Below are 17615 nucleotides of genomic sequence, written 5' to 3'. Positions count from 1 at the left end.
ACCCTGAGCAAAGGGGCAAGACCTTCTAGCCAGGAAGGTCCTAGCTTTGCTCCTAGCAGGAAAATCAGCATACCTGAGTTGAAGACAAAAGGTTTAGCTGTAGCAAACACCTAATGCCTCTGGGGAGGCTTAAAAACACCCTGACATATAGCCCAAAAAAAGGAGGAAGGGGGAGGAGCAAGAGCAACTAGCAAAGCCCAGGAGCTTGGGAAATACCCATGGTAGAAAACAGATATAACTACACCTAGATCACGCCCAACCAGTGGCTATCAAACTTCTTCTTGAACACCTCTAGTAATGGAGAGTCTAATTTCACTACTTCACTATTCTAACAGTGAAGAAGTTTTTCCAGATATCCAACCTTATTTTATTTGCTGCAACATCAAGCTGTTGGTCTGTATCCTCCTCTCCGCAGGAAGAGGAAAAAAGGGTGCTTTCCCTCTTCTTGATGACAGCCCTTAAAGTATTTGAAGACTGCTATTATTCCCCTCTTAAGCAACTTTTCTGTAAGCTAAACATGCCTAGCTCCTTTAGCCTCTCCTCAAATGAGTTGTCTTCCAAGCCCTTGATCATTTTTATTGCCCCACCTCTGGACCTTCTCTAATTTCTCAGTGCATTTCCAGAATCAAAAATGAATGCCTGTTCCCTTGTTTATTGGTTCAAATCTATGCAGCTTAGACTAACCTGCAATGATATAATTGACTGAGCCTTGGGCATTTTGATTGTCTCTACTTAGCCTGTGTGAAGGGATACTGGGCAAAATGGTTCTGTAAATGGCAGTTCTTATGTTAGGTATCCAGGTTGTAGGCGTATTCTTTAAGCAAGTTTTCAGGCACAAACACCCTTCATCAGGCATTGGAGAAAAAATTGTAAAAGTTCTCTTTGGGTAGAAATGAAAGTTCATATTTCATAAGATTTCACGTGTTCTTATGGCAGCTGTGGACAGGTTTCCCTTTCTTGTACCTACAAGCATAAGTAGAGAGGGGGAAGGAGAGAATAGGAGGGGAGGGGATGTACCATTTAGCACAGAGGGGAAGTGAGAGGGTGCAGAGAATGGGATGAGTTCTTACCTGATTCAGGGAATTTAAAAAAAATCTCTTCCTGCTTCTCCCACAGCATAGTCTATCTCAGTGGTTTTCAACCTTTTTTCATTTGCTGGACCCCTAAAAAATTTCAAATGGAGGTGCAGAGCCTTTTGAATTGTATGTGTGGGTATTCACATAGTTTTGATTGATCATAGTCATCTTTTGCAGACCCTTTGACATAGTCTGTGGACCCCCCAGGGATCTACAGACCACAAGTTGAAAACCAACAGTTTATTTGGCCTAGTGATGGTGGGGAGGCTGGGAGCAGGGATGCAGCCACCCCTGCAGTGCCAATAACTGCTTCTACACCCCATTTTCAAAATCCTATAGCTTCATTGTTTCCTTTATTTCCCCTCTTCTCTCATTTTCCGTCATTCCCCATCCCAGACTGTTTTTTCTCAGCCTTTCGTTCCCCTTTTCTCCCCCCTTCTCTGTCCTGCATATCATTCTGTGCCACTAATGTTTTCCTTCATCTTGTCGCCTTTCTCACGATACATTTTGCAATTGCTGACTCTTAAGCAGCAGTAAAGTGACAAGGCTCTGAACAGCTGCTTACCTGGGTGTGGGGAAGAAATGCATTGTCAGTTCAAAACTGTTTTTAGAAAGAACAATCTCCTTGCTCAAGCGGTGGTGGGGAAAAAGGCAATCCTGCATGTTCTCAGGTATCCCTCCTAAAATACAATATTATACCCTATACAATTAAACTATACCTCATTGTTCAATTACCTGTCCTTCTTTGGGCAAGAAGTGGATAACTGTGCATCTCCAAAGGTCCTGCTCCTGCTCTTGCCCATATCTTGCTAACTTCTATTTTCCTGCTATGAATCACACAGCGTCATAAACAAGTTGCATGCTAATGTCTTCACTTTCAGTTATTCAGTAGGGTTCCATCCATGCCCCTTTTAAGAGCAAAGGCATAACACTTTGAGGGGGCTGGGAAGCTTCTTTATAGGGATCACAGTCAGAAGGAAAAACAGTTTATGAGCTAGCTGGGTGATCTGGGTTCCTGAGGAAAGACATTTCTTCACTGAACCATTCCAGCCCTTAAAGTTTCAGACTCAGTCCATGGCACAGCTACAAACTGTTTATTTCTGGTTCACCCATATATCCACAGAAGTACATAGTATTTATCTGAATCAAAACAATGCTAGTCCCATCACATCACACCTAAAAGAATAGATAAAGGACAGGATGAAGAGAAGAGCTGTTTTGCAAAGAAAGCATTGAAGTGCAAGCTGTTACAATCTGTGTAAAGTCTGAAGCTGCCATAATAGTTACTTGCATTAATATTGAGTCTTCTGTTCCAAAGGAGCTGTTAAAGTCAGCAACAGAACTCAAGATCTATAATGCAGAAGCTTTTAGAAATTTATCAGTTCTGGGAGCCAAATAAAAAAAAATCTCTTTTCCTTTGAGCAGGCTGAGGAAAGAATGTGGATTTCAAAAGGAAAAAATATTCCTGAAATCACTGGTTAAAGCATATGTTTTACAACCTTCTATAGGCTTATAAAACATCACAGTTCTATGTATTTTTTCTACCTCTAATTACAATCTGGGCAGATATAACTATTTCCTGTTTGATTTTTGTTTTGAATATAGTTTCATAGAAGCCCTTACAAATTCCAGGTAAAAGATCTGTCTAAATCTCAGAGCAAACCTCAGGCTAATAAAGTTAACAGGGGCTTTGAGACTATTTTATTACACTTGGCTTGTGAGGGAGCATCTTGCAAAGTCATGCCATGGGTCGAGTTATTATTTATTATTTCTACTTGGATAGCATAGAGCCACAAGGTAAAGATCAGAGCCCCCCTCCAATAGGCAGCATACAAACAACAGACAGTTTTGTCCCATATCTGCCCCATTTGAAGCCCTGTAGAAAAATCTAGTCCTTCCCCCCATTTCCTCCTGGAACCTATGAATCACATTTAGCTCTTTCATCCTTATTATAACAGCTCTATAAATTAGTATCTGAAGAAATACCCTACGACTAGGTACAGCCACTCAACAACCCCAAGGATCTAAGTTATGTGGTTTTCTGTAAACAGTATAGTTTAGGGGCAGGGGGCAAATCTTAGACCAGGCTCTGCCATTTTTGTACCAGTCAGTTTATGCATGCCAAACTTCTGTTCTACTATGGGCATAGACCTGCTTCCAATCACTTATACAGGTAAAAGTACAATGTCTGTACCTGGCCTAAATGTCCCTTTTTTTTTTTTTCACTTACCAAGTGACTGGCCTTAATTATATCACTTGGCAATGACTTCCACAGTAGAATAGTGTGTTATATAAAATAATATTTTGTTTGATCACATTTAAATTTATTTTCTTGACTTCAAATGTTTCCTTGATTGATGAAAAAAAGGGTGAGGTATGTGATCTCTATCTAGTACTTCTCTGTACTATTAATTTATTCTGTATATTTTATCACATCATTTCTTATTCAAGCTCTTCTTTAATTCTAAACCATTCTAATCTTTCTTGAGAATTTTTCCATGACACTAATAGCTTTTGTCACTTTAACCCCTCTGGCTTTTGCTATGTGTATCAAAAGTTTATTGTCAGATAGAGATCAATATACAGAAGTGCACGTGAGAGAGTTAAAAAAAAACAAAACACAAAACTGTACTTTTGTGGGGGGGGCGGTAACAGATCTGCACTAACAGAGGAGAGTCATGTACCTCTTCTGAACCTCCAAGAGTTTTCCACAAAAAAATTGCTAGTAAGTGTTTGAGCCTCCCCCTTCCCTACTCCCACACAAATACCCAACCCCCTTTGTATAGTGGGTTCAAATAGTACATGGGTAACATATTTAGGAAGATTTCTTACACCAGAAAAAAACAAGTCATGTAAAATGTTCCTAACAGATATTAAATAGCAAAGACAATACAGCTTTAATAATGCTTTGTTGAAGTGGAAAGCAAACAACAACTCCTTTAGAAATCAAGTGAGAACCTCTTTTGTTTGGGAGTTTTCCTTGGCATAGGACAGTAATTTAAAATGAGCTTTTGTTCACTACCAGAGGCTGCAGTTGCACCCTACTTCACAATTCTCATAAGAAATGCAAACAAAACATTGATATAAGATGCCACACTCTTTCTTGAAGATGATTTAAACTTTGTCCCCAGGATGCTGACATTTGAATAAAAGATTTGCTTAACATTAATGTGTTCTTACTTATTTACAGCTAGTATTGTTTTACTAGGAAGGAAGGAAGGATTTGTTGTATCTGTACATACAAAAAGGAATCCTTTTGGATTAACAGTATAAGGTAAGACATTTAATGGGTTTCATTTTACCACAGAAAAGACAACTTCCTCCTACATATGCTGATTTTGTGATAAAGATATAAGCTGAAAGTCGCTCCTGCACAGAAGGCCAGTACAGAGCCTATTGCTTCACATAAATCCCCTACTGCTCCATATCGTATTTTATTCACTCATTTATTAAAACAACAGCAACATTAGATTCTTATATAAACATATATTTTGGGGGTGGTTCCTGTATTCTATTTATTTACATTTCTTGCTTAAAGTTATATTTTTAAGAGTCAAATTTTGACACTACTCTCTATGTAACTTTCCATATGTCCTTCAAAGCTAATAACACCGGATTTAATCAAAGGTAAATGTCAGTAACCTAGAACTCCAGAAAATGTCCTCTGCTCTGAGCTCTGTTCCTAACTCTGCCACTGACTGGGAGCGTGACTGGAGTTAAGGCATTTAGGCAAAGATTTTCAAAAGAGACTAGTGACTGAATACCCAAAGTGACATACTTTATAAAGGTCTGATTTTCAAGGGGTGAGTTCTCAGCACTTTTTTGCATATCAGACCCTTTAAAGGTGGTCTTAAACAAACACCCAAGATGGTCATCACCTTTGGAATAATAATAAACCCCCACCTCTCTTCTCTTTTCCCTCTGTGTAGACAAGGGACTGTGTAGACTACCAGTCTGTGGAGACTGCATGTATGTCACAGATGTATTAAGAGATTCATTAATTACTGACTGTAAATTAATTGAGATCATCCCATTAAAATATAGTAAGCAACAGATCTCTCTCTCTCTCAAACAACTGTAAACTGAAGTGGCATGTTAAAATTAATGTTATGAACAATGGAGAATATCTCCCAGCATTTTAAATTTGCATAATGATACATCCATACATTAGCTCTGGGCCCCTCTACGTATGCAGGTAAAGGTGTCTTGGGATCTGATGTACAATCTATATAATTACACCTCCTGTCATGCCACATCCTGGGCTCTTCCTGCACTGGCAAAAACCAGGCTCCCATGGTTGGGAGCCCCCTCAGCTGACAGGGCTTCCAGCTATAGGGGTGCTCCATGCACCCCTGGAGCTGGGAAGATCACAGCTGTGTCCTGCAGCTGAGCTGCTGGGACCCAGAGTCCTGCACTGCCAAGGCTGAGAGTCCCTTCAGCTGTGGGAATCCCAGCCCCGTTTGTGCATGGTGCAGCCCCACAGCTGGGAGTCTGGCCAGCTGACAGGACTCCCAGCCACCCTGCTACACATGCAAATTAAAGATGGATAGCAACCAGATATAGTTATTAAACATTTTCAGCAATAATTTTATAGCTGGTTGAACTTTTTTATGGTGTGATTGTTAATTTGCATGTATACCAGTCTAAGTTAATTGCACAATTAGTTTGGTAATACAGGCAATATGTAGAGGGTGCTTCTGTCACATCCTGCAGCTAGTGAGCGTGGATGGGAGAGCCCATGTCCTCTCTTCTACATATTCACAGTAGTCCAGCTCAAAGCCACCTAAACACTGTTTCAGCTGGAAGCCCCTGAAGTATGAGGTATTGATATAAAGTACTTGAAGTATGAGGTATTGATATAAAGTTACTGTCAAGGTCACATTTATGGTTATTTCTAAAGCTTTTACTGGGAACCAGTCTCACTCTCTCTCTCTCTCTCTCTCTCTCTCTCTCCTTCTAAAAACGCTTGTTTTATCTCTTCTGAAGCTCATTTTATCACACCACAGTTTATTTTATGGTAGCTGGCAAATGAGACTTAACTAGCCTCATGAATACATCCCCCATGCCACTTCAAACATTTGTTATTGCAGATAAAAAAGTTAAAACAACATTTGAGCTCTTCCACTGTTTTCAGTCCTGTCTGCTTCTCTTGTAAACTGTCAGATTAATCCACAGAGGACATGCTGAAAACAATTTAGTCATAGGACTCCTCCTGCTGGAAAGATGCATGTCCTACACAGGACGAGAACATAATTGCTATCTACTACCCTTTGTATTGCAAGGCTTTTTATGAAGTTGATTTAGGCTTTACTAAGGTTTCCTAGGATCTCCTGCCCCAGCAAAAAATCTAATGATTGTAGTTATTAATCCCCTTGTCCCCTTCTGCCACATACCAAAAGCCTAACGATGAGTACAAATGAAACAAAGGTACAGTATCATCAGCCTGGGTTATCAAGAGAATGAGAGAATCATAGAAAGTGTGGGTCGGAAGGGACATTGGGAGGTCATCTAGTCCAACCTCCTGCTCAAAGCAGGACCATTCCCAACTAGATCCCAGTCAAAGCTTTGTCTAACTGGGTTTTAAAAACCTCCAAGGATGGAGAGTCCACAACCTGGATAACCTGTTCCAGTGCTTTACTACCCTGCTAGTGATAAAGTGTTTCCTAATATCTAACCAAAACTTCCCTTGCTGCAACTTGAGACCATTGCTCCTTGTTCTGTCATCTGCCCCCACTGAGACCAGTCCAGCTCCATCCTCTTTGGAATCACCCTTCAGGTAGTTGAAGGCTGCTGTTAAATCCTCTCTCAGTCTTCTCTTCTCCAAACTAAATGAGCCCAGTTCCCTCAGCCCCTCCTCAGAAGTCATGTGCTCCAGCTCCTGAACCATTTTTATTGCCCTCTGCCAGACTCTCTCCAATTTGTCCTCATCCTTTGTGTAGTGTGGGGCCCAAAACTGGACACAGTGCTCCAGATGTGGCCTCACCAGTGCTTAATGGACAGGAACAATCACTTGTGTTCACTGGCAATCACTGGCATCACCTCCACCAATGCAGCCCAGTATGCCATTAGCCTTCTTGCCAACAAGGGTGCACTGCTGGCTCATATTCAGCTTATTGTCCACTGTAACCCCCAAATCCTTTTCTACAGAGCTGCTGCGCAGCCAGGCAGTTCCCAACCTGTACCAGGCATGGGTGGGCCTGCCCCACTCTTACTGGAAAACAGCACCTGATGCCATGCACAGGCAGTGAAATTGGGGGCAGCCACCTTGAATTCAGTAGGTCCCCAAGTATAATGGGTTATAAAGAACTCGAGGTATAGGTCATTTAATGGTAGTGGGATAGCCACAAACGCAACATCTGTATGAACCACTTCTGGCAGAGGCAAGGTTGTACAGTGGTCTCATATACGAAGTGCGATTTTGAAGGACATTTGTTTTTCTTTTTTTCTTTCAGTGCTGTTCTTCGAACCGATACAGAGGGCAAATGTAACTCTGCATTTGCTAGCTTGCTTACACTGAAGCATTCATCCTAGCCAGATGTATGTCAAAATCTACCCTGTCCCCCACTAGTTCCTCCTATTGCTTTTTATCCTATTGTAGAGATACTAAAGCAGGGGTGGGCAAAATATGGCGCACGGGCTGGATTCTATGCAGCCCATGGGGCCCCTAAACAAATTTAGAAAATAAATATTTATCTACCCTTGGTTCCTGTAAAAAATGACAGGAACCAGTGGCAGTAGGACCCAGGGGAAGCCTGGTGGGCTCCACAACAGCAGGGCCTGCTTAGGCCCACTCCCCCCAGCAGGGGTTTCTGGCTTGGGGCCATGTGGCTGCCCCACACTGGAAACTCAGGTTGGGGGGAGAAAGGGCAGGGGAGGACTCCAGGGAAACGTGGCCTGGGGAATAGCAGCCCCTCGCCCGCCCTGTGGCCAGCAGCCCACGCTGCAGCTGCTCACAGCCTGCCTGGGACTGCCTGTGTCTGCTCAGTACAGCCCTGTGTGGGCTGCAAGCAGCTGCAGCAGGGAGCATCAACCATGGACTGGGCAAGGGGCCGCTTTTCCCCACGCTCAGCACCAGCTTCTTCCCTGCCGGTGAGCAGGGAGTTGGGGCTGTGTGCTGTCCCGTGCCTGTACTGTGGGGCTAGGGGGCAGTGAGCAGATGCGGGAGCCAGCAGGAGCACAGGGCCCACACTGATGTCATGGGGCCAGTACTAGTGGGGCCCAGAGCAGGGTGGCAGAAGCAGTGTCCCAGCTGGCAGGGGCTCTATGGAGCTGGGCCAGCTCTTCCCTCTCCTTGTTCGTGCAGCCCAGCCTGGCTCCACAGACCCCTGCCAACCTGTGCTCGCTTTGGGCCCCACTGGTGCTGGCCCTGGGACACTGGTCCCAAGACACTGGTCCCAAGATGGTGACCAGGGGTGGGGCTACCCATGTGGCCCTCGACAGCCTGCCAAAAATGGGTAGGTGGCCCTCTGCCTGAAATAATTTCCCACCCCTGCACTAAAGGCACAATCTAATGCTGAAACAGATGGCTAATACACAAAACAGCTACCTCAAGCTGCAAACAAAAAAATCACCTTTAATCATTTCCATGTACCCCAAAACCAGCAGGAAACACAGCAGTGAGACTATGCATATGCATCTAAAAATATCTACTTCATACCAGATACGCTCAGAGATTGAAACAGGCATTAGGCTCCATCACTTGAGCAATTAATCTTGGCCAGGGTGTTGCAAGAGTCAGAAGCGATCCTGGATTCTTTGATTTTTGGGTGCTCAATTCAAGACATCAGAAAGTGGCCTGATTTTCAAAGAATGGGGGCACAGCACTTTCTGAACAGCAGTCTTCTTTCTGATATCAGAAGCTGAACAGACATGAACTCACTCTCAGGATCACTGGTGACATTTTAAAAATGTGCTCACTGCTTCTCATTGCAGCTCAAAGTGCTGCATTCCAGAACATACTCACCCTATGTAGTTAACTTCATATTAATCACAGCCTGGATCTAACAGCTTACATTCTGAAGACAGAGAAGACTGGCTCTATTTGAACAGGAAGATCAAATACTTTTGGAAGGTGAGATAAGATAAGAGTTATATTTAATCAGATCGTTCATTGGGAATAGTTTGAACAGTGCTTTTGATACTTAATCAACAGGCAGCTGATAAACACCACTACTTGGAACTGTTAGCAACCTGGAAAACTCTTCTCTCTGGTATGGAAAGGCTAATCTTGCTAGCATTAATTTTGGAAATGGAATTTGTGACATCCATATCTCACTTTTAAAAATACTTTCCTCTCCACATCAGTATTTTTGTGGAAAGCTTCTTAACATAGTCTGTGTGTTCTAAACAGAAGCTCAGCAGTTTACTTTCTTTGGTTTGAACGTTAGATCATTAATTCTCCCAAAGTGTTCAAGTGAACCCCTCTGTATTTTCATTTGTTTGTCACTGTACACTGTTTGTCATTGTACTGTTGTGTGAACTGTACATCTGTGATTTCATTGCCTGTTTTTCTTTACTTACAGCTAAAGTTAGCTACATATATAGCAACTTAAAAAGGAATCATGCATGATTCAAATTTACTACATGTATTACAGTGCCCTATTCTTACCATTAGGCACAGCAGGGGATGGTTTTTTTACACTAGTATAAATAACAGACATTCCAAATCAGATATGTAAACTCTCACTAGCTTACAGTTACCAAGTGCACACATTTTTAGCTACAAAGAGGATGTATGACCTTAGATGTTGTAACCTGATTCGTCTTATTTTATCAAATATTTTTAGATCTTAATCTAAATGGCCAAATCCAGTAAAGCTTGTGTGAGCACAAAATGAGAAGCTGTGAAAAACCTAGCAGAGAGCTACAGAGCAAGAATGAAAGGTGTGGAATGGGTAAAAGGTCTTTTTTGGAGGGAGGGGGGAAATGGTGGCAATTTGAGTGCTTTCTTTGCATGTACTATATTTAGAGAATATCCTCCCCTCTCATTCTCCTTCCTTCTTATCAAGTCATTTCCACTTGGCTTTTAGCAAAATATACACTTCCTGTCCACAATATAGACCCTGCATACCACGGGTCAAATCACTCAGGGCTGACCTACACCCAGCTTTTGTTCTGCTGTAACTATCCAAGGCCCCTGGCATATGTTAAAACAATGGCACAATTGGGATTAAAGGAATTTTATGCCCCATCCCAAACAGATGTGCGTGGCAAGAGGTGCCATGTTTGGTATGGGGCATAACATTCCTCCAATCCCATTCATGTCACTGCTGAGCTGCCCCCAGCCCAATTATGGAGATTAGGCAGGGGTTCACCCTGTCCCAGACCCAGGGCTGCTTCTAGTAGGCTCCAGAGCTGGGGCTGTCTGACAAGACTCAGCCTTGACAGTACCCGGTTGGTTACAGACCTGCAGCTGTCTGGAGTGAGTCTGACAATCAGCTGACTGCCACCCCAGCCCCAGGATATCCCAGCTGCATCATGGCTTTTAGAATTCCCAGGGCACTGGGACCCCGGGATCAAGATGCCTTTCCCCACATCTCAGGGTCTCCATTCCCCAGGACACTTAAAAACTGGGGATTCAACCCAATTCCTTGTAATTTGGCATTTTAAAGCATCTTGTCCTGCAGTGCCTAGCAGGACTGAAGGGCATGGCAGGAAGTTGCCAGGTTCCTAACAGGCAGAGTCCCTCAGCTCTCCACAACCAAGGAACCTTGCAACCCCCACTCTCCCAGCAGCCGCTTTTTGGCATTGGGACCAGGGCAATCCCAGTCCCAATGCTGACACTGACAGTTTATGGTACTATACAAATGGTCCACAGATTTTCCATGTATTTTGAGGAATAGGTTTGTGGCTAGCTTGCTACTTTATGGCACTATAAATGGACCGAATACGTACTGCTGTTATTAATTAAGTTGCTATTAACACATAAATTGAAAAATAACTGTAACGTATGGCAGCGTTTCCCAACCTTTTTCACCCTATGGCACACTCACCTAAACAGAAAAGCGCTGCAGCACACCGGACGCAGAGGTGGGGGCGCAGTGGCAGCCAGCCAGCCAAATGCCGATGGGAAAGTGGGGTGCATGGCCAGCTGGATGGCATTTTGGCCTGGAGCCACACCCCCCACCTGGCTGGATTCACTCTCCCCATCTGTCTGTGTCCACAGCAGCAGCAGGTGGGGGGCATGGCTCCAGCCTAAAATGCCACGGCACACCTGGACGTGCCTGACAGCACACCAATGGGCCACAGCACACTGGTTGGGAAACACTGATGTATGCCATTGGCCCTAGATTAGCAACAGATAATAGTTAAAGCAGTACAGTCTGTATGATGTACCCACCTATACTTGTGCATACTGTAATGTTTATGTGAATAACCTATACCGATATAATCGAATCCACACTAAAAAAAAAAAAGAGTACTATTTTGACTGTCCATTTCTAAAAGACACAGGCTACATACAGGAACTGTTTCTATGGGGTGAATCCCTGCTCTGTCAGTAGAAACTGGGGGCATGTAAGCAATCATACCAGTTCAAGAGGGGAGGGAAGCAGTGGAGCAATGCTTCCTGCCTTTTCTCCAGACCAGGAACCACTTGCTTTGGGGAATGGGCTGGGCATTTTGCACTGCTGCTCCATCCATCCCACTGCCAGAGACTGTGAGCAGAGTGGAGAAGGCTGCTCCCTGCCAGTTCCCCAGACCCCAGTCTGGGGAAGGTATGGGGAGTCTTTCTTCATGGCTCCACTCCTTCTGTGGATACCTCCCCCAGCTAGGATCACTCTAGTCTGGTGAAGACAAGAGCAGGGGAGAGGGGTGGCTTCAGAATGAATACCTGTACACTCTTTCTCCCAGAAAGATTTCTAGCAGTGGAAATTTGTCAGAAATATCCACTGCTAAAAATGAATCCATTTGTGACCACAGTTATAGTAGATATAGTTGTGATGGAACAGCTACAAAGAACAGAACTTAGGTTCCAAGTCTTCACTTCATCTCTGTTAAATAAAAGAATATTTATACCTTTTATCTGTTCCCTTCTTTAAGCATATAGCACAATAGTGCCTCAATACTAAGCAAGGCATATAGGTGCTGCTGCAATGCAAATAATGAATTGTACTTAATACTGAATTGTAGAATTAGTTCTTGGCAGATGCTTACAAAAAAAGATCTATTAATAATTAAGTATTATTATTTCAGGGGGATGCTGTCTTGCCTAAACCTCAATGAGACAAATCTATAGTAATGTTCCCAACATTGCAATTTACAACTAAAATAATATTACTACAGGGTTTTATGCTGCGGCTATATCATATTCTAGGCTTGTGATTTTATTTTAAGATAAGTGCTTTTCTACGGAGCTTGTTCTAACAGTTTGAGAAGCTGTGGTCTAAATTTATCTGAATCCTTATGCTTCATGAAGTGTACCATCTTTTTATGCTTATTATACTTTTTATACTCCTCTTCAAATTGTTTGCCTTCCTCTGAAGCGGGTTGGAGTCTGTAAAATAAAAGGAACTAGGGGAAGGAGCAAACAATCCTATACAGGAAATGTTGCAAGCCACATTTTTTTTATGTCTTAACTTCATTAAAGACATCCAGATCCCTTAGGCTCATAAGCTTCAATTATTCTATATTAAGAAACCTCATAAAACTTTCTTTTGCATGTAATGATTTAACAGAATTAATAAAGCAGCTTCTGTGGAAATTATGCACACACACATTATGCCTAAGTGAACTTTTCTGAGCATTAAACCATTTCCTCCCTTATAGCACTGGTAGTGTGTGTGTGGGGGTGTGTGTGGAAATCGGTCAGTTCCTTTGAGATGAATATAGAAGCACACAGATGTAATAGGAACAAATTAGATTAATCACCCATCATTCTCATTACAGACCAAATGTTCCCAGTTATCTGTTAAGCTGCTCTTCTGTTATGCACATGCAAATGTGTTCTTCTGCATAGAGGTGTTCTTGTTCAAAGCAAGGCTGCGTTCCACAATGTGGAAGGTCAAACTCCAATGCTGCCTCACAAAGGCTGCCTTGATCCCCAAAACACATTTTGCCTACACCCACCTCTTTCTCTGTATAAGAGAGCTTGCCTGGGGTGTTCAGGTGCCAAAAACATTTTTGCATTTCCTACCCCACCTTGGATGCAATATTAAGACTCACCAGATGGTGCTTCTACAGGAAAGCTTACAAGTTAGTCTTTAAGGTCTTTGAAAAGGCTCATATATGTGAGAGCTCAGCAGGAAAAATTATGCTGAGGGGAAAACCAGCATGGGTTTGTAGCAGGTAGATCATGCCTGACTAATCTAGTCTCTTTTTATGACCAGGTTACAAGACACCTGGACCCAGGAGTAGGGGTAGATATCATTTACTTAGCCTTCAGGAAGGCCTTTGATACGGTATCTCACCACATACTGGTGAACAAATTAAGAGCCTGTGACTTGGATGATTACAGTCCAGTGGGTGGCAAATTGGCTAGAGGGTCGTACCCAGAGAGTGGTGGTAGACAGGTCAGTATCAACCTGGAAGGACATGGGCAGTGGGGTCCCGCAGAGCTCGGTCCTTGGACTGACACTCTTCAATGTCTTCATCAGTGACCTGGACAAGGCAGTGAAGTGTACTCTGTCCAAGTTTGCAGATGATACAAAACTTTGGGGAGAAGTGGACACACCGAAGAGCAGGGAACAACTATACGCAGACCTGGACAGGTTGGACAAATAGGCAGAAAACAATAGAATGCAATTTAACAAGGAGAAATGCAAAGTGCTGCACCTAGGGAGGAAAAATGTCCAGCACACCTACTGCCTAGGAAAGGACGTGCGCGGTAGCACGGAAGCGGAAAGGGATCTCAGAGTTCTAGTGGACTCCAAGATGAACATGAGTCGTCAGTGTGACAAAGTCATCAGCAAAGCTATCAGCAGATGCATGACAAACAGAACCAAGGAGGTGATACTTCCCCTCTATCGGGCACTTGTCAGACTGCAGTTGGAGTACTGTGTCCAGTTTTGGGCACCACTCTTCAAGAGGGATCTGGATAGCCTGGAGAGGGTTCAGAGAAGGGCCACGCATATGGTTAAGGGCTTGCAGGCCAAGCCCTACGAGGAGAGACTAGGGTACCTGGACCTCTTCAGCCTCCGCAAGAGAAGGCTGAGGTGACCTTGTGGCTGCCTATAAATTCATCATGGGGGCACAGAAGGGAATTGGTGAGGCTCTACTCACCAAGATGTTCCTGGGAGTTACAAGAAATAATGGCCATAAGCTAGCACAGAGCAGATTTAGACTGGACATTAGGAAGAACTTTTTCACAGTTAGAGTAGCCAAAATTTGGAATAGGCTCCCAAGGGAGGTTGTGCTCTCCCCTACCCTGGAGATCTTCAAGAGGAGGTTAACTAGGCATCTGGCTGGGGTCATCTGAACCTAGCACACTTTCCTGCCTATGCAGGGGGTCGGACTCGATGATCTATTGAGGTCCCTTCCAACCCTAACATCTATGAATCTATAAGTTCCATTTACCTTACTGTGGAGACAGTTGTACCTTCCAGAAAGGTATATTTTTAGTTGTGGGCAATTCTTTATATCTTGGGAATAAAGTCATTCATCCTGAAAAAGCTTCAATTTAGTGCAAGGCACAGAAGCTTTTTATTTAGCAACATGAGTTGCTGAGGGTAATTTATTGTAGTACTCAAATCTATTGGAAGATACAGGCTTCCCAATGAATTTGGAGTGAAGATCAAGATGCTAAAAATCTTCTTTATAACTGACACTAGGTGCCATAGAAGTACCTCTCTCACAGGTGCTTTAATGACACAGACTACTAAAATGTTTGACCAAGAGGCTGGCACTATTGAACATGAGAAAAAAAAATCATCATAAATGCCAGTCCTAGACTCTAGACCTCAATCTTTGTAAAGTTATATGCTCACCCAGAATTACAACCTCCTCCTCTCTATGCTGTGCTTAACTTTGTGTGCCTAGCTTCCTATAATCAGAGACCCGAGGAAAAATGCCTTACATTTGAATGCTTGTCTAACTTTATCCCAACTACATAATTGGTCCAATAAAAGATAATACCCTAAGAAATCCTTGCCTCTTGCATAATTTCTGGACTATCATGGCTACAACAACACTCTTATGCTACCGTAACTCCTCTACCAGAGGTGACTAAGGCAGCCTTCAGACCAGTGATTCTCAACCTTTTTTGACTCAGAAAATACCAGTTCTTAGCTTTCACACATTTTTTGACTACAGAAAAAAACAACAGATTTCATAGACATCAGGGCTGGAAGGGACCTCGGGAGATCATCGAGTCCAGCCCCATGCCCAAAGGGCAGGAAGTCAGCTGGGGTCATAGGATCCCAGCAAGATAAGCATCCAATTTACTCTTGAAGGTGTTCAGTGTAGGTGCTTGAACCACCTCCGATGGCAGACTGCATAGCAATTCTTCTGTTGCAAAAACCTCAGGAAGTTAACAACAGGTATGAAATGTTTTTGACGCCAATCGCTGGCTTTATCTTGTGAATCATGAGTAGGTGTTTGCATGCCAAACAGTGCTAATATTCTGTGGCACCTTTAAAAGGCTTTTACAGCCCCCCCAGTAACAGTTGAGAAGGGCTTCTTCAGACAGTAGTTACTTTTGTTCACTTCTGTACTGGTGTGGATTTGAAGTAGTGGCTTAGACCCACAAAACTCTACAGGTTTTTGGCATGAGTTTCTAATAAATAACAAGTTTCTAAAAAAAGCAAGTTTCTCTCAACATAAACTATAGTTTTGGTAATAAATTGGCTTCTTTTTCTGTTATTAGAAGTAGGGTAGACTAGTGGGTAGAGCACTGAGTTTGTGCTGTGAGACCTGGGGAAGCCCCTTCATTTCTCTGATAACCCCAGATGCTCTAGAGCAGGGATGGCAAAGATCTGGGCTGCAGGCTGGATCCTGTTCATGGTGCTGCTTGTGGGTCTCACACTAGACCTGCATACAACATGCCTTGCACAAGCCCTAGCCTGGGGCTCCACTTGCTGTTCACAGTACATGGGACTGATCTGGTACATGCTGCATGTGGCACACGGAAGCAGTCCTACATGCTGAATCTGGTCCATGGGGCCAGTCTGTAGGCATGATCCAACCCATAAACTGGCCCCAGGTGATTCTTCAGGCTCACATGGCCTAATGAGTTTAATATCCCTGCTTGACAGGATGATACATCTCACAAGTTGCCAGAACTTAAACACCCTGGCACTATTAGTCAAACCTATTTAGTGATTGGTTTTAATATTTTAGGTAAAAAGTTTCCTATTCCCTCCAGAAATTATTGCAAAAGTAAAACAATTACCAATAATTCAGCTATGGATATCAATATCCAATTCCTTTTTTTTTTCCATTACATTTTTTCATCTAAATTAACTCAATTTGTGTTCTGAGATAAGCCATGGAAAAATACGCAATGGCAATAAACAAAGTTGTGCTGCACAGAAAATGGGTGCCACCTGGTGGCAATAATGCTTAATGATTTGATCATAATTCCCTGTAGTAAAATGACTTCTGGAGAACTGGTTAGAACTGCATGATTCTTTTTTATGCTAGTCTTGAAGTTTTTACTCAAGTAGGATGTTGAAAATAGGACCATAAAATTCTACTTAATTGCAATCACCAAGTTAATATACTCAAATCTAAGCTAACTTCTATAGAAGATTTTGAGTTATATTACTAATTGTTGGTTGGTGTAGAAAGCTTTATTTAGTGATTACTTTAAATAATAATAACCAGCACAAGGGATTAAAAAAATAAAAATGCAAAATGCTCCTCAAAAAAATTTTAGTACCCTTCTCTTTTGAATGGTTTGAAACAAGCCTTTCAATTTTTTTTGCAAGTGTAAACATTAAAAAAAAGAACAAAACCAATAACAATGAGAGGTTCATTTTACTGATAAAGTGCCAATATGAAAATTAAAAAGATTTTCTGTTGAAGAACTTCCAGCCAATTTTAAATAATCACTTGCAGTAGCCAAGAGCCAATGTGTCACAACAGTCAAAACATGTCGAAGAGACAAGAAACTCAGCAGGCTTCTTTCATATCATTCTTGCAGATGTGGCCTCTCTCACTTGAGGGCACTGACATCCTCAGGCAAATCCTACAAGGCTTGATATTTCACATACAAAAGGCGGAGGCCTGGCACTATTCCTAAACCAGGACATCTCACAGCTATCACTGCCTCCTACTCGCACATACCCTCCATGTTCTGCAGTTGTACAGGCCACGAGTGGGGAATTTATGTAAGAATGGTTATAGTCAGATGATTTCTACCCTAGGAATTCCATGTATGTGGATATGCAGAAGAGTTCATCAAGAGCGACTCTCCATAGAGCTGCTTGGATGGAAGGGAAGATGATCCTACTTAGGTAGAAGACCCTCCTCAGAAAATTTATGCAGGTAAAACAGACATGAAGCTTGCTGCACTACTGGCAAAAAGACATAGCACTCAGATTTAACATTCAAATACCTGTTATGGTTAAAGCCCCCTGAGCAGGGGAAATGAATTTAAAGAGA

At 42.7% G+C, this 17615-nt stretch overlaps 1 long non-coding RNA gene across 1 annotated transcript; it reads left to right on the top strand.

Annotated features, from left to right (window-relative positions):
- The first annotated feature begins 8379 nt into the window (after positions 1–8379).
- Positions 8380–17508, top strand: LOC149870823 (uncharacterized). The gene is made up of 3 exons (XR_016440845.1): positions 8380–9147; positions 9863–9959; positions 17378–17508. It is a non-coding gene; the product is annotated as an uncharacterized LOC149870823 (long non-coding RNA).
- Positions 17509–17615: the final 107 nt, after the last annotated feature.

The sequence above is a fragment of the Crocodylus siamensis genome, chromosome 2, assembly GCF_052110815.1.
Source record: "Crocodylus siamensis isolate JL-2025a chromosome 2, ASM5211081v1, whole genome shotgun sequence".
Taxonomy (NCBI): Eukaryota; Metazoa; Chordata; order Crocodylia; family Crocodylidae; genus Crocodylus; species Crocodylus siamensis.
Note: the sequence above shows the minus strand (reverse complement) of the source record. Positions and strands in the feature narration are given on the sequence as shown.